Below are 18,950 nucleotides of genomic sequence, written 5' to 3'. Positions count from 1 at the left end.
TACATCTGGCCATCCAGAGAAGCAGCAGTATATAGTCCAAAGAGCCAGACAGGTCTGGGTTCAAATCCCAAGTCTGACATTTACTAGCTGTGTGACTGGATAAGTTTCAGGACCTCTGTGTGCCTCCATTTCCTTGCCTGCTAAAGGGGAAAATGGATACGGGGTTGCTTTAAAGATGGAGGCATACAAAATTGTCTGGCAACAGATAGATGCCCAACAAATGCTAACTTTAAAAAAAAAATTTAATTTTCATCAGGCAATTGGGATCGAGTCTTGGAGTTGGCCTCAGAGCTAATATTGTAGATTTTGAAAGTAATGGACTAGAGGAAATGGCTGAAACATAAGCACAGTTGAGATCAATTACCTTTTAAAGGAAAATGTCCTGTCAAAGACCAACAGGCATTGAAGATAAATGTTAAGTTAGATGGCTTCTTCTGTTTTCCCACAAGAAGCACAACTCAATTTAGTTGTACAAACATTTATGAGCCGGACACAGTGGAAATGGGGACCCTGAGATGAATTAGATGTAGTTCTTGCCCTGAAAGGCTTACAGTTTCTTGGAGGGATGGACACATAGAAAAACAAAGCAAAGTGCAATGTGAGAAGAATTATACAAGAGGCATAAAGGGTGCAACAAGAAGGGAGTGATGAATTTTGCCTATAGGATTCTGAGAGGAAATAACTGAAACACTAACATCTTTCCCACAGCATTAAACACAAATATTTTCAAATAAATGAACGATGAATAATCACATACACTTAATGTTTAGTTCAAAGATGATCATTCAAAGACAAGAAACTCTAACAAAAATTCTAACTCCAAATGTTTAGGTAATTCTGGTAAAGAGAGTAGGGGATAAAGAATTGCAGCTCCGGGAGCATCAAATATTCTGGCTTCCAACTCGAACAGCTTCTAAACCACAGGGGTGGCAGATGATGTATATAGTTAACTAGGGTTGACCACTGTAACAAAAACATCAATCTGGATTATTATGAGTTCACGGATGTGAAACTTGGTGTTGACATGTGAGAAGAAAAATATCTTTTTCCTATTAACTGAGTCTTGAGTAGCCTCTGAAAAGGTGAGGATGATGGAGCTAGAAAAAAGATTCATAGATTCAGCAAAGTCAAACCCTTCTTTTGCTTTACTGACAAAGAGAAGATATCAGAGAGGGAAAGTGACTCACGCAAAGTCACACAGGTCGGGAGAGCCAGGATGAAGTCCCAGGGTTCCTGACTACCAGTCAAGTTCTGTTTCTACACCACCACGGTGTCTTTTAAATGAACCCTTAACTCCACATTGCCCCAAATCCATCCTGCCACCAGCTACATGTACACATACAAATACTCCTATATTGACCCCCAAGTGGCCCACCACCTCCTCTGTATGGAGTAAAGTGTCTGCTATGTCCTTTGTCATAGCACATAAGCAGCATGCTCAGAGCGAGCCACATGGTCTGGCCATCGGGGGACCATCCACCAGCAGGAAGAACTCCCCAAGGCAATGCACTGCTGACTTTCTCAATGTCACACAAAATAACTGTACCTGATATCACCACCAACCAAGGCAGGAGGCTCTGCTAATTTCATTAATAACTTAATCAGATTATTAGTCACTGCCCCAGTGGGGGCAGATTTGGTTTTTCTTTAGTTATAGGAATGCATCCATTTTTCACACAATTACAGTCTGAGAGGATCATCACTGGGGCTGCCAACTGTGGGCTTATTAGGAGCAATTTAGACACAAGATTGGATTTCCTTTCTGCCCACAACCTTTTCTTTAAAGCAAATGAACTGGTGTTCCTCAAATTAGTATATTAATAAATGTTGTCCAGGAGGTGTTTGATCTTTAAGACTGGCCTGGTAGCAGAGTAGTAAGAATACTGTCCTGGGAGGCAGGGTGCCAGGCTTCTCACTGCCCACTTCAAGCAGCCAGTACAAGTCACTTGGCATCGTTGAGCCTCAGTTTCTCACTACCTACTGTGGCAGAACTGGACCAGGTCAGCGGTTTCAACTACAGACCCACAAGTTATCCACTATACTTTAAGATATCTGATGGAATCATCTGTATTACTGATCCAACGCTGCACAGACTAAGTAAAATTCTGACTTCTCTCCTCTTGGGCAGAATTATATCTTCTCGGTGCATAATACCAGTTAGCTCAGCCTGGTCAGATGCTGACTGGCTGTTGATGACATCATGGGTATTTGAAAGCCATTAGGAAAAAAACAAAAGGGAACAACTGAGAAAATTGATGTCTAAGGTCTGTCTCTGGTCAGCTATTCATTCATCGAAACTCAGCTTCCTTGACCCTGCCAGGCTGAATTTACTTTTTTCCTTCCCACATCCTTCATTTGGGATTTGAGTTCACTATGCACACGTGGTCTTCTCCCAACTAGGCTCTGCCTACCTTAAGGGCGTGGGTTGAATTTACTCTATCCACGAGAATGTTCGAGTTAATTCACACTGGCTTGCAAAAGCCAGTTACCTGCATTTCTTCCAAACTCTGAGTTCAGTGGACTTTATCTTGGCGGCTTGAGATCAGTCATGGTGGGGATATTTATAACAGAGAAATTGGCAAACACTACAAATCAGGGATTTGTTTCTTCTGAGAGAGCTGGTTGTTAAATATTTACCAGCACATCACTGACTATATCCCCAGTGCCTAGCATTTAGGATATAATAAGCATGTCGTCGCGATTGGATGAATGAATGATCAGAGTCAGCAAACCCGGTTACTGACAGGTTTCAGGCAGGCTGAGTGCTACATATATAAGAGTTAGAAAGCTGCATGAGAGGTATATGACTAGAGCAGTGGCTTGAAACCTTAACTGTAGGTTAAAATCCCCTGGTACCCAGGTCACAGTCCAGTCCTGAAATTCTGGAGTGGGTACTGGATATCAGTATTTTCTATGCCCACATGATTTCATGTTTGAGAATCACTGATCTAGAAAAAATTCCTGGACTAACCATGGCCATCAGGACACCCAGTCTCAGTGCCCCAGTGCCCCAGTGTCCATGACTGCCTGCTACTTTAATTCAGAAAACTTGAAAGTCAAGCAAAGAGACATAATTTCAGTGGTTGACTGGTAGCTTCTCTATAATTAAGCAGTAAGGTTACAAGGAGGTTTTCCTCCCTGAATTGGTATGGTTTCCATCTTTTGGCACTTGTCCAGAATGCTGATTTAGTTAGGCGGCCATTTAAGAGACAGCATCTTGACTTGTCCAAAAGAGAACAGCACCCTCAAGCTATAAGTCACTGGTACATGCCCATGTCCCCACTCTCCCTTACTGCCACTGCCATGCACCTCCCTGCACAGCTACGTGGCTGTTATTTTTCTCTTTTTAAAGGACCAGTACAAATACTGCCTCTTGTTTGAAGCACTCCTTGATCTCTCCAGCCATCAGCGAGACACATTGCCTTTTGTGTGTGTATATATATTACAACATATATATATATATATATATATGTTGTAATATATATACATTGCCTTTTGTGTGTGTATATATATATTTACAACATATATATGTTATATATATATATGTTATATATATATGTTTTTTATATATATGTTGTATACACACACACACACACACACACACACACACACACACACACTGGCTTTTGCCAGTATATCTGGCTGACAGCTGGAGGGATCAAGGAGAAACAGACTTTGAGTTGAAGCTCCAGCTCTGGAATTCATAGCTGGGAATATTTGGCAAGCCACTTAGCTTCTCCAAGCTACATGTTCTGCCTATAGAAAACTAAGTGGATAGCACATAAATGGGTACATCTGGATGTGTCTGGCATCATGTGCTAGAGGTGGGAGAGAACTGAACTGTGATATTTCAGTCTAGTGTCTCTTCTACCCCTTCAGCAGACATTCATTTTGGTCAAGTCACACTTCTCTCTGATCCTCGGTTTCCTCCTCAGAAAATGATAGAGCCTGGTTAGATGCTATAGACAGGCCTTTTCAGTTCAAAGGGAACTTATTGTCTCTGCCTTTCACTTGGCATTTATCTGCCTTCCACAGTGACTGATCTTTTTCTATATATAACCTGCCTTTCCAACCAGATTAGAGAACCCCAAAGAGTAGTGAATGCATCTTATTTGCCTGTGTATCTCTAGGGCCCAGAACAGTGCCCTAAACATAGACATGTATCAATTAAGCTCCTATCACCTTAACTTTCCCGTGCTTTGCAAATGTTTCATCAAATTAAGGGGCCAGATCAAGCCTGTTACAGAGCTGTCTGATACTGTATATCAGGGCTCTGTGCCCTAGAAGATCTAAAGCTGCTATAGCTACTTGTAAATTGCTCAATATGTGTCAGCTGCCAGCAAGGACCTGTGCATACATTTTCCAAATCATAGGAAGAGCCATGTAGTAAATCACCAATGGATTAGGCATAGTATTCAAAGAATGTTCTTTCAAATGTCACCCATCTGGAATGATGCATGGTGCCATGAGAAACATTGCATGGTGTCACTTGGATATGACCGAAGTAGACCATCAGAAGTCACATCATGTTGCAGAGCCAGAGGGATTTCCTGACCACTCTTCTGTGGGTCCCTAAGTCATGAGGTACACTAACCAGTATCTACTCAGTAATTGCCTCTTTCCTTAAGTGAAGCCAAAGCCTGTGTGTTTTTTATTTCTCCTTAAATGAGAATTTGCTAGTGGGCCTATATTTTTCTTGCCTAATAGCAAGTGACAGTGAAGTGCGAAATTAGCTGTAACAGATGCTAAGGACTAAATGCTGCAAACTCCCAAAGAAGCTAAGAAATCAGTAGCTGACCCTCAAGATCCAGTAGTATCTAGTGGTCTTCTTGACCCTGAATGCACTAGAAAGGATTAGGGAAGCTCTTGGTACCAGACACTTACAGATTTTGTAGTTGGGAAAGTGATGATTCTACAACTACTAACAAGTTTTCCTGATCCCACATTGGCCTATTTGATCCAAGTATTCTGAAGGGCTGGGGACAATGCTGAAAAAAATAGGGCTTCTCGAGATGAGATTTCAAATATTGGTCTCCCGAGGAGGTGATCTATATGTGTGATTTCAACTTTTAATACATGGACTCTTTCTAGCATTGAAGACATGAAAGAAATCTTGAGTTGTGTTAGAGGACTCCACACTCCTCAACTAGCTTGCTTACTAGCTGCATGACCTCCATCTAGGGCTGTACCTATGGCCATGAAGATCAAATCCCACACAACACCAGGCTGTGCCATTCCTGTAGACAGCAACACCAACAGCTCCCACTGGAGCTGTGAAGCATGGCAGGGAGATTTTATCTCTCTGATAAATTCCCTCATTTGTAGAGACAATGTCTCATTCACGGGACATTGGGAAGATAAAATTGGACAAGAGGGTGAATTAGGCCATTTTCCTGTCCTCAACACAAAATCCAATCCTGACCTCTTAACCTTCAAGGCTTGAGACTCAGGACCTTGTAGAAGGAGAGTCTCCCCTCCCCTCCCCTTACCCACTTCTTCTACCTCATCTTCTCCTCACTCTCTGGCATGTACCCTGGCTCTTGCCATCATGAACTACTCTCTCTTTTCTCCATGTATGTATATGTATGTGTCTTTTTCTAAAGATTGTTTTTATTTTATACTACTCAAGCTTTATGGAAGAATAACTAATGAAGAAAAATTATATATATTCACAGCATACAATGTGATATACATATGTGTGTATGTATATGTGTGTATACACACATATATATAAACCACACTGTGTGTATATATATATGTGTGTGTGTATATATATATACACAAATGCACATACATATGTGTGTATACATATGTATACATATATATACCACATAGTTTATATAAATGTATATAAACAAAATACCACATTTTCTTTCTTTATTCAACCATTGATGGACACTTAGGTTGGTTTCATATCTCGGGTATTGTGAATAATGCACAATGAATACAGGGGTACAGATATCTCTTCAACATACAGATATTATTTACCTATTTTTGGATACATATCCAAAAGTAGGATTGCTAGATCAAAAGAGTTAATTTTTTTTAAGAAATATCATAGCATTTTCTACAATGGCTGTAGCAATCTACATTCCCATCAACAGTGTACAAGGGCTCCCTTTTTTCCCATATCTTTGACAATATCTATTGTCTTGCCTCTTTTTGATAATGTCCATTTTAACAGGTATGAAGTAATATTTTATTGTGGTTTTCATTTGCATTTCATGGATGATTAGTGATGGGTTTTTTTCATATACCTATAGGCCATTTATACATATTCTTTTGAAAAATGTCATATTTAGTTCCTACGCCCATTTTCAATCAGGTTATTTGTTTTCTTGCTATTGAGTTGTTTGAGTCCTTTATACAGTTTGGATATTAACCCCTTACCAGAAGTATGGTTTGCAAATATGTTATCCCATTCTGTAGGTTGTCTTTTCATTCTTTGATTTCCTTTGCTATGCAGAAGCTTTTAAGTTTAATGCAATCTCACCTGTCTAGTTTTGCTTTTGTTGCCTTTTTTGTGGGATCAAGCTAAAAAAATCATTGCCTAGACCAACATCGAGAAGCTTTTTTCCAATGTTTTATTCTAGCAGTTTTACAGTTTCTACTACTGTGTTTAAGTCTTTAATCCATTTCAAGTTAATTTTTTACATAGTATGAGCTAAGTGTCCAATTTCATTCTGAATGTGGATATCAAGTTTTCCCAAGACAATTTGGGAAAAAACAAAGATTGCCCTTTTCTCACTGTGTTCTTGGTGCTTCTGTCAAAAATTAATTGATCAAAAATGCAAGGATTTATTACCGTGCTTTCTATTCCATTCCATTGGTTTAGATATTTGTTTTAATTTCAATACTGTGCTGTTTTGTTACGATAGCTTTGTAACATATTTTGAAATCAAAAAGTCTGATGCCTCCAGCTTTGTATTTCTTGCTCAAGATTGTTTTGGCCATTCAGGGTCTTTTGTGATTCCATGTAAATTTTAGGGTTGTTTTTTCTATTTCTGTGAAAAATACCATTAGAACATGGATAGGGATTGCACTGAATTTGGATAGCATGGACATTTTTACAGTAGTAATTCTTCCAACCTATGAACGTGAGATCTTTTCATTTATTTATGTCTTCAGTTTCTTTATCGATGTTTTCTAGTTTTCAGTGCAAAAATCTTTCATCTCCTTCATTAAATTGATTCCTAAGTATATTTAATGCTATTGTAAATGATATTGTTTTCTAAATTTATTTATTTATTTTATTTCTTTTCGAGATAGAATCTTGTTTTGCCACCTAGGCTGGAGTGCAGTGGTGCAGTCTTAGCTCACTGCAGCCTTGAACTCCTGTATCCCATAAGTTTTGATATGTTGTGTTTTCATTTTCATTTTTCTCAATATATGTTTTTGTTTCCCATTCAATTTCTTCTTTAATCCTTGGTTATTAAAGATGTGTTGTTTAATTTCCAAATATTTGTGAATTTTTCAATTTTCCTGCTAGTTTTGATTTTTTATTTCATAGCATTGTGGTTGAAAGATACTGGATATAATTTAAATCTTTTTAAATTTGTTAATACCTGTTTTACAGTATAATTTGATTTATCCTAGAGAATGTTCCATGTACACTTAAAAAGGATATGTATTCTGCTACTGTTGGATGGAATGTTCTGTGTGTTCGTTAGGTCCATTTGGTCTACAGTGTTGTTCAAGTCTGTTGTTTCCACACTGATTTTCTGTCTTCATGATCTATCCATTTTTGAAAATGGAATATTGAAGCCTCCTACTAATGTTGTTGTCTGGTTTTCTCTTTAGTTTTGCTAATATTTGCTTTATACATTTAGGTGTTCCAATGTTGGATGTGTATATTTTTAATTGCTATATACTCTTGATTAATTATCAGTATATAATGACCTTCTTCATCTCTTGCACCCATTTTTCACTTAAAGTCTATTTTGTCTGATATAAACAGAGCTACTCCTGCTCTCTTTTGGTTACCATTGTCATGGAATATCTTTTTCCATCCCTTCACTTTCATCCTATGTGTGATCATAAAGCTAAAATAAGTCTTTTGTAGGCAGCATATAGTTAGGTCTTTTTTTAAAAATCCATGTAGCCGCTCTATGCTTTTTGATTGGGGCATTTCATCCATTTACACTTAAAGTAATTATTGATAGGTGAGGACTTACAATTGCCATTTTGTTAATTGATTTCTTAAGGTTTTGTAGTTTTTTTGTTCCTTTCTTGCTCTCTAGCTGTCTTATTTCATGATTTAATAATTTTTCATAGTTGGATGCTAGAATTTTTTTCTCCATGTCTTATCTGTATGTACTACAGGTAGTTTATTTTTGTGGTTACCATAAGTCTTACACAAAATAACTTAAAGTAATAACAGTCTATTTTAAGCTGATAACAACTTAACTTCAATCATTCCTATCATCGCTTTCCCTTTCCCTACATTTTATGTTACTGATGTCACAATTTCTTTTATATGTTGTATATCCATTAATAAATTCTTGTAGCTATAGTTATTTTAACAACTTTTCCTTTAACTTTTATACTAGTGTTAAAAGTGGTTTATATGCCACCGTTACAGTATTAAAACATTCTGAATTTGACTATATTTTTACTTTTACAGTGAGTTTTAAACTTTTATGTTTTTATGCTGTTAGTGTCCTTTTATTTCAAATTGAAAAACTTTCTTTAACAGTTCTTGTAAAGTGGTCTAGTAGTGATGAACTCCCACAGATTTTGTTTGTCTGTGGGTCTTTATCTTCCCTTTATTTCTCAAGGACAGCTTTGCTGAGTATGGTACTCTAGGTAGAAAGTATTTGTTTTTCTTTTTTTCTTTCAGCCCTTTGAAAATATCTTCCGACTCTCTCCTGGCCTCAAGTTTTCTGCTAGGAAGTCAACTGACAGACTTCTGGAAGTTCTCTTGTATGTGACATCACTTTTCTCTTGAGGTTGTTAAAATTCTCTTTTTCTCTGAATTTGAGAATTTGATTATAATGTATGTCAGTGATGATCACTTTATATTTAATCTATTTAGAGTTCTTTGGGCTTCAGAGATATAAGGGTTCATTACTCTCTCCAGATTTGGAAAGTTCTATGTCACCATTTATTAAATAAGCTTTCTGCCCATTACTCTTTCTTTGCTCCTTCTGGAACTCCTACAATGCAAATATTGATTTCCTTGATGGTATCCCCCAAGTCCTGTAGGCTTTCTTCACTCTATTTCATTCATTTTTCTTTTTATTCCTTTGATAACGTCAAATTACCTGTCTTTGAACTCACTAATTCTGCTTGATTGAGTCTGCTGTTGAAACTCTTTATGAACATTTTTAGTTTAGTATTTCTCAGCTCCAGAATTCATCTTTGGTTCTGTTTTGTGTTGTCTATGTCTTTGTTGAACGTCTTTTTTTTTTATGTATTTTTTTTCTGATTTTGTTTATTTTTATACTTGTATTCTCTTATACTTCACTAAGCTTCTTTAAGAGGATTATTTTAAATTCTTTGTTCGGCAGTACATATAGCTTTACTTCTTTAGTATTGGTTACTGGTGCTTTATTTTCTTCATTTGGTGAAATAATGTTTCTATGAGTATATATAATCCTTGTTGCATTGTGTTGGTGTTTGTATTTGAAGATACAGGCACCTCTTCTAGTCTTTACAGACTAGCTTCAGCAAGTTAAACCCTTCACCAGCCTACCTTCTCAACGGTTGTGGGTGGCCATCTGGTGGGAATCCATGAGTGGGTTTGCTGCTGGAGTTTTCATGTGGGAGGTCCTAAAGGCTGGTCAAGTGGTGTGGGCCTGGAGTTTGGGTATCTGTGGACAGGCCTGGTGTGTGGGTCCATGGAGGCAAACCTGAAAACTAGATCTATGTGTGGTGTAGGCCTGGACCCTGGGTCCTTTGGGGCTGGCCTGGCATCTGCATCCACTGAGGTGGTCCTGGAAACTGGGTCCATATGGAGATGCTCCTGGAGTCTGGATCTTCAAGAGCACTGGGGTGGGCCTGAAGCCTGGGTCCCTAAGAGTCATGTAGTAGCCTGGCCGGGGCTGTCAGATCTGGCCTGGAGCCTGGGTTAGGCCTAATGCTGTGGTCCATGGCAAATATGGATGATTGCTTCACTCTTCTTCTCCCACGTAGAGAGTATCTCCATGATGTATTGCCTGAACTTAGGGGAGGGGAGATACAGATAATGTGAAAGTGTCCTTTCTACCCTCTTTAGTGCATCTTTTCATATTTCTCTGCTCCACTCAAGTGCGGTACTCTCTCTTCTGGATTCCTTCAGCTCTTGTGAAGGTATTTTTGCACAGGGATTGTTGTTCAAACTGATGTTTCTGCAAGGATATGAGTTCTGGAAACTCCTATCCCTTCATTTTGTTGACATTACTCCTATGTGTGTCTTTTTATGGGTTTTACTTTCATTTCTTAAGATGACTCATGTCACCATTAACATTTCATCCTCTAACTTCATTCTACTCACATCCTTCAAGATTCAAACTCTCCTCTGAAAGTAATGTCATGCCTTCCAGGCAGCCTTCTCTAACTCATTCAGTATTTTGAGTCTCTATTCTCCACAATTGTCTATCAACTTCTGACCCACCCTTCTATACACTGTTTTGTGATAGGACCCTACAAATCACATTTCTGCTATTCTAGCTAAATTCCTGCTGAACATTGCCAATAGAGGGAACTATAGGGAGGCTGCAAGGTAGGAGAAAGAAGAAGAAATTCCTGTCTTTCCATTTTCTTCCTGTAAACATTCTGTCTGCGTCTTTTTCTTAGCAGCATCATGCCAGTCTTATTGTTCCATCCCAGAAGTAGCAATCTAGTCTTGAAGCATCAGTTGGATCCAGGCTTCAGATTTTTTCCAACAATTTCAGAACACATTTTATTGTATTTCCTGAGAAACATCAGCAGCAACTGGTTGGTAGTCCCTTCTCAGAAGTTTGAATTAAACAGTCTCTCTCCTCCATATTCAGAACCACTAGCACCAGCAGGAAAAGTGCTCTCCTTAAAGAGCTTAATTTTAGCTCTGCAGGGTCTGATTTCCAAGATTCTACATTTTAATAATTCCAACATCTTCATTTTGTTTCCCCAGTCCAAGGGGTAGCTTTGCTATATCTAGAATAACTTATTGTTTTCTCTTTGCCCTTTGAGTTACCTAGTTAACAATTCATCATTCCTAGTTAGTAATTCTTTTGATTGAATTCTCTTTGTTTAAAAAAGCTGGTATGATTTCTTTCTCCTGACTGGACACTGATTGATACCTCCACATATAATGTATGATTTACATCTATCAAAAGGCACATCAAACAAATACATTGCTGTTATCTATCATTAATCTCAATGGAGTCTTTAGTCTTTTTATTCCTAGGGCCAAAAGTAGTGTCTGACTCAATAAACACTGCTGGATTTTTGAATAAAAACAGAATAAAAAGGAATGAATGATGCCTATGGGAGTCAACACAGTTCGAGGTATAATTGTTGGGACTTCTGCTCAGGTCTCCTTGCTGGGATGGTTGTGGGCCAGAGTTTATCCAGAAATGTTCCAATACAACAAAAAGCCTCACAGTTGAGAAGCGATGGAATCCTGTCTCAAGTAGTTCATGAGAAGTCCAGCCAATAAAAGAGAGAGCCCTGTGGTCTTGGTATCAAATTCTGGCTCTGTGGCTTAATTACCATGAGACTTTGAGAAAATAACTTAGCTTCTTTGACCTCAGTTTCCTCATCCATAAGATAGGGATGATAAAACACATTGTGTGTTTCTGTATCACTGACACTTGGCCTGACTTGCAACCCTCCCTGGCTTCCTTTTTCTGCCCATGTCCATGGCAACAGCATCTTAAAGCAGCCAGCATACAATTGCCCATCTCATGCCTGACCTTGAGGTCTACTAAAGAATGCTGGCGCCTATGGTTTGAGTGCCTTCCTGAAAGACCTCTATCATGCATTCCTTCCTACTCTGGTTACCAGTTATGGTAGGACCATCTGAATGAGACTTTGTTGAGTACTTTGTCTCTTATCCTCAGCCCTCATGACAAGTTGATAAAAGGAGAAAGAGTAAAGTATGGGAGATGAGAGCAGGAAGAGGAAAAGGAAGGCTGCCAGTCTGCCAGTCATTTTGATTACCACCTTTGGAGCCACCTCCTTAGGAAGATCATAAGCTGTCTTGGAGTGGGAAACCAGGCTTTAATGGTTCTGCATCCACCATCCCCTCCTGCGGCATCACTCAGTGAAAAGCCAAACACATAACAGACAAACTAGAAACATTACAAGAAGTATTGATACACAGTGGGAATTAAGTGATCTGTCTTGTTCATGTTTTGCCAACAATTTGCTTCAGGCAAGCCACTCTTCACCTCCCTGGTTCCCTCCTCCAAAGGAGGAATAGTGTGCTGCTATAGAATAGACATGAGCTGTAGTCAGAGAGACCTGACTTTGAATCCACCCATGGCCCTGTCTGTGACCTTACATGAGATACTTAATCTCTCTTAGGCTCAGTTTCCTCTTCTGTTAAGTGGAAATGAGAACAATACCTGCCACATATGAAGACTAAATCACTGCAGAGTAAATATGAGCTTCTTGCCCCTTTGATGATGAGGGATTGAACTAGATTATTTTTGAGGTCCCTTGCAGGCCTGCTTTTCTGATCTCCCAGGTGGCACATAATGCACTTCTGCACACAAGAAAGACCCCTCAGTTTATAGCTGACTCTAAACAAGGCAGCATGAGGGGTGGATGAGGGTAGGGAGGCAGAGTTCCCAGGGTCACTGCATTTTACCTTCTTGCCATGAATGATGCTCTTATGATGTGCTAGGGGACCACAGGAGGTTTCTGGAGGAGGCCATCAAACATTCATGCCTATGCATGATGGCAGACTAGCGCTAATGCTATGCATTAGGTGTTCAACTCTCTTTCAGGGGAGGGTGAGCACAGTCCCCTTTCACATATTCCATAGTCCACTGCTTGTCCTTGCCTAAGAGATTCATCATCATAAAAGCTTCCAAAATCCTTTCCATAACCTCCCATCCAGGCTCAGGCCCTCCTCATCTCTCCCTCGTTACTCCTATAAAGCTCATAAAGGGCTCTTCTGCCTCCAGTCCCAGCCTGCTTCAACCCCTTTCCCAGCCTGGGGCTGGACACACTGCCAGTGTCACTCCCCTACACGCCGGCCACAGATCATTGGTTTCTTGATATGTTTCTATTATTTTCAGACTTTTCTACAGTGAGTATGTATTATGTTTATAATTTTAAGAAGCTTTTAAAAGCTGAGCTCAAATATGATCATTTCTCTACTGAACGCCTTTTGCTTTCCCCTTGTTACCTTTAGGATAGTGCTGAGTCTCCTGAGCTTGGTACAGCTGGCCACTTCTAGTTTCCCCTCAAAAGCTCCTCTCTACATACCAAAGACACGTACTTTCCTCCAAATGCCTCAATCTCACTTAGTCTCCACACCTCTGGGCCACCATTCATATAGATCCACCTTTCTGGAATGCTTTCACCTGGAGCTGTCACAGATAAATTTCTCGTCTTCAACATGTAAACCAAAACATCATCTCTTCTGCAAAGTCTTACCTGACTATCCACTGTGACCCTTGCCTGCAGAGTTAACAATTGTGTACCCTGATGCTGTGGTGTCACTTACTTACATCTATTGGAAAAAAGATGACACTTGACTGTGGCCATCTCTTTGTGCCCCTTCCTGATTTGATCATGAAATCTTTGAAAGCAAAGACCTTCATCTGAGTCATGTTTGCATTGCTGGGGCCCTCCAAACATGTCTGCTTTCCACATGTGCATGTGCCATGCACTGTGTTAGGCAGCAGGTCCATTCAGGTGAATAAACAATCATGGCTTCTGCCTTCCCGGAACTTACAGTCAAATGGGAAAGACAGCCCAAAAAATAAATAAGCCAGCAACTCAGTAAGAAATTAAAATTGTGAAACACATTGTGAAGGATGCAGTTGGTGCCCTGATAAAGACTAATTGCTAGAAGGGGATTACTTAGAATTCTTCTAAGAGGCTTCTCTGAGGTGATGGCATTTAAAGCTGAAGTCTTGAGAATTTGAAGCAGCCCTCCAGCTGAAGAGCTGGGAGAGCTATCTAGAAGGAGGAATCAGCATGTGCAAAGTTTCACAGGGTGGAAAGAGTCTGGCATGCATGCATGAGACTCGGCAAAGGCCAGGGTGGCTGCAGCCCAGAGTGCGGCCTAGTGCAGAATGAAATGGGAAGTGGGAGAGGGGCAGGAGACTGTGGATTCATTTCCAGGTACAATAGGAAGTGGTTAACTTGTTTTAAGCTGGGAAGTGATATGACTGAATTTGAGTTTTAAATGACTGCTCTGACCTTCAGGTTCCTCACCTGAGCATGAGGCTCATATCATCTACTTTTTAGGTTTTTCTTATGTGAGAACCATTCTTGTCTTATTTTTCTTAAGGTATTTTTACTTATTTTAAAAAATATTTATTTTTTATTTATGATTGATATTGAATCATTATATATATTTATGGGGAATAACATATTTGATATGTGTATAAATGTGGTAATGAATAGACCTCTAAGACAAACCCGAAATATAGAAAGGGGCTGACTCATGGAGAGGGCCAACTTACACTACTCAGCATGTAATAGGAACTCGATAACTAGGTTTTTGTTGTTATTGTTATTGTTGGATTGTTTTTCTTTAGTTGCTTGTTTGCAAACTGATATCCAAGGGGCTTGAGGTTTGGTCAAGGTCTACTCTGTCAGAACTGATCTCTATTTCTAGGCAGCTAAAACACTTGACCATCCACTGGTGATGTTTTACAGAGACACACGGGCTGCCTAGAGGAGTGAGAAACCAGCCAGATACCCCCATCTTGGTTTGACCTTGCCTCACTGAAGGGATATGGCATGGAGGGCTACAATGTGAAGGACTCTGAAACAATCAAATGGCAACATTTCACAGAAGGTAACAGCAGCCTAGAGAGCAGATGGAAGAGTCTGAAGTGACAGAAGAGTCAGCATCAAAATTGATTTTAGAGCTCAAGTCTCTTAACCTGAGTCTGGAGTTCATTCCCCTACACCTACTTGTCAAAAGGGTAACTCCCAGATTGGAGGATGTGCCCCGGCAGAGAGCCTTTGAACTCATCTTCTGCCAAACATCTTCACTGTTGCTAAACTACTTGCCCTGGGGAGGTGAATGTGCTTGTGAAGTGAATGGAAATTCACTCTCCTTGACTGCCAACCCAGCACACAGAACAACTTGCTCTGGCAGAATAAGGAGGTAGCTGTGTTCTAGACAGGCAGTGCTGGGATGAGCTCCTTCCACTTAACTCAAAGTAGTGCTCAAAGGGCCAGAAGACATTATCTGGCATTCAACATCAACCTTAAGAGAGAAGAAACCAAAGCCCAGAGGGCAAATGACTTGCCTGATACCACATGGAATGCATGGCAGAGCTAGATTGAAGTCCCAGGTCTCCTAACTCCTGGTTCAATGCTTTTTCCAGTATTCTGGGCCACCTCTCCTCTTTAACACTGCTTTGAAACTGTATCCTGCCTCCTTCTAGACCATGCATTTCCAAAAGTTGACATCTAACCTTCTTTCGTCCCATCCCTTTGCAGAGGGTTCCCAAAAACACTCCCAAAAGAGCTTACTGCTTTGAAAAGCAGAAATGCTTTACAGTTGCCTAACAGTAATTCCTAGGTAAGATGCACTGAAGTTCCCTGATGAAAATGTATTTAGTATGTCTTGCACAGGAATACCTCCTGCTGTCCAACACACAAATACACTCCTTGGTTCATTTTTCAATTACTCTGTTTCTTTAAGTTTCTAAATAGGTAATCCATGAGTTCTTCCTTTAGCATGGCTGGGGCTCGGAAGGTGGCTCATGTGCGTGTGTATGGTACATTTCCTCATTTGACTCAGAACACTCAACTAAAAATTAGGTACTGTTATTCATCCCATTTTACAGATGCATACATTTAATCATTCTCCAAATGCAGTACTTATATTACTACACTATGCCAGACACTGTGCTAAACAGAGTTCCTATTCTCATGGAGATGGCACCCTGTCAGAATGGAGAAACCAAAGGCCAGAAAGTTGAAATTGACCTGCCCAAACTTGTTCTACAGTAAGCCAAGCCATGAATCAGTCTCTTTGTTAAATCTCACACTGTATCCTTGGCACTGAGTTGCAGCTTGTTAAGATTGAGGCTGGGACAAGATGACACCCAGGGGAAAGACTTATGCATCTTCTTTGTCCTTTCAGAATCTTAGAGTGATTCTAGGGCAAGACAGTCATCTCTTCTTGCAAATGACTGGCATGCAGTAGCTCTCTACAAACCATGCCATGATTAGGCAGAAAGGAGAGAAAATCAGTAAGCTGAACCTGTGTATGTCTGTCTGAGAGAGAAAAAGAGAAGGAGGGACCAGTGCTGGGGGAATGGGCCTAAGGAACCACAAATGTCTAGGAATTTGTTATTGTGACAAGGGAAGGGCCTTTCCTCCCTGTACTCACACACTTGGCCCCTGTGTGAAGGACCTTCCTTCCCATTCCTCCATGCTTTGAGAGTTCCAGAAACCCCTCTCCAGCACGTTGGTTCTTCCTTGCCCAAAGTGAAGGCTGCCGCTCCCTACCCATCCCAAGCATGTACACAGTTTGCAAAGAACATTTGCATTTGTTTTTCAAATGTGAAAAGTCTATCAGAGTGGAGATTATAGAAGTGGAAAGAGCTGACAGGAAGGACATTTGGGCATGAAAGATATTTGCTCGGGGGCCTCACATTTGGATTTAGCCTCAAATTTAGACTTTTGATTTCTAAATGAGGTTATATAAACAGATGTGACCATTTGGGGATATTTGAGACACAGATTTGTTCAATGCAAATATTTAACACAGTTCACCTTTTTTTTTCCAGCCCATTATTGTGTAATCCTGTTTTATCATTTCTCAGAACAGCAGCCCAGAAAATGGGAGTGCCATTTGACTTTGAGAGACCCTGAAACGACCTCTGGGAAGTCAAATGAACAGAGAATATCACCCTCACTCCACAGCTGGAGACACTGAGATTCAGAGCCCTTGGCTCAGCATCACCTAAAAGAAAAATCATGTTCCTTGTGTCTAGCAAGAACCTAGAGATGCCCCAATTCTGCATCATCTAATAAGGATGCCAACAGCCACACTAGGCTATGGGGCACCTAGAGTGTGGCAAGTCTGAAAGGAGAATGGCTGTCGATGTAAAATACACATCAGAGTCCCAAGACTTAGTGCAAAAAAAAAAATGTAAAATATCTCTTTATAATTTTTTATATTTAGTACATGTTGAAATGACATTACTTTGGATATATTGGGTTAAATAAAAGACATTATGAAAACTAATTCCACCCCTTGCTTTTAACTTTTTAAAATGTGGCTATTAGAAAATTTTGAATCACGTATGAGGCTCATATTACATTTCTATTAGACTGCGCTGCTCTGAGGGAAGTAAGTACCATTTAGCCCAAGCACATGCTGGTTTATATTGCAGCAGGGGGCATTTCTGTTAAATGTTTAAAAACAGGCCTTGAGGAGTTTAGATTAGCTCTTGCCCATCTCAATGGCAATGACCTGAATTTGGGTATTGGAACGGGTTAGAGCTTTCAGACCCCCAGCCTTATTTCTCTATTTCTGAATGCACAGATATCCATCGAGTGAGGTCAGGGCAGTAATGTGAGGGGTGCATGAGAAGCTAACATTTTGGATGATAACATCACACTAAATACAGGCTTGCTCCCTATAAATCACCTTGATTTGTCACCAAATGAGATGACAAAATGAGAAATCCCGGTGGAAATGAAATTCCCGCTGTAACGGCAGCATCGACCCACCCTGACTTGCAGTGAGCAGAGGGTTGTCACACATGAGTTTAAGCACCAGAGTATCAGGGGAGGCTTCACATATCTGGTTTTGCTCCTGGACTGGTGGACAGGAGTGAGTCAGCCCTTAACTGTCGGGCAGTGGGGATATGAATCACCTGATCTTTCCTTAAGATGGGCTTTTCCCAGGGTCCAGGGAAAAAGATCCCAGGTGACTTTGGTCTATCTGGGGCTGGACCTTTCAGTTCAGACTGGGGAACAATTTTTATATAACCCAAGTGAGTTCTGGGAAAGAAGAACACCAGTCCGTGTGGTGCCAGCAAACTACAAAGCCTCTATTGGCCTCCCCTTCTGAAAAGAACTCCACCATGGGGCTGTATCCTGGGTATTCTAGCTTTGCACAGTCCATCTGGAGACCAAGGTGCAGCTGATTTTGTCCTTTGTTCTCTAGGACCTTGAGTTGACCCTCCATGTCTCTGGGACTGGTTCCTTCTTTTGATCAACTGGGTTGACGTTAGCCTAGATGATGGCTCAGGTTTTTTTCAGTCTGACACATCCCCTATGATCTGATTCCAACACACACAGACACACACCAACATACAAAAACCCAGAGAAGTACACAGAAACAGACACCCACCCATACAACAGAAATAAACACAGAGATATACGCTGACATAACCACACAGAAACACACAGACACATACAGACAAACACCCATACAGACACACACAGAGATCCATAGATAAACACACAGACACAACTCACTATATTCAAGTGGTTACAAAAACCTGAACAACTTACCAATAAAACACTCCAGTCTCCTTCAATCCACTGCAATCCCTGCTCAGAGTGTTGTCTTAATGCCTCTAGTCAGATACATGCACACACACACACACACACACACACACACATACACACACAGATGCCTCCAGTCAGACATATGCACAGAAACACACATACACACACAGATGCCTCTAACTGGAGATGACTACAGTTAGACACATGCAAAGACATACACACACACACACACACACACACACACACACACAGATGCCTCTAGTCAGATACATGTACACACACACACACACACACACACACACACGCCTCCAGTCAGACAC

This window comes from Saimiri boliviensis, chromosome 17 (assembly GCF_048565385.1).
Source record: "Saimiri boliviensis isolate mSaiBol1 chromosome 17, mSaiBol1.pri, whole genome shotgun sequence".
Taxonomy (NCBI): Eukaryota; Metazoa; Chordata; class Mammalia; order Primates; family Cebidae; genus Saimiri; species Saimiri boliviensis.
This window is presented reverse-complemented; position numbering follows the sequence as displayed.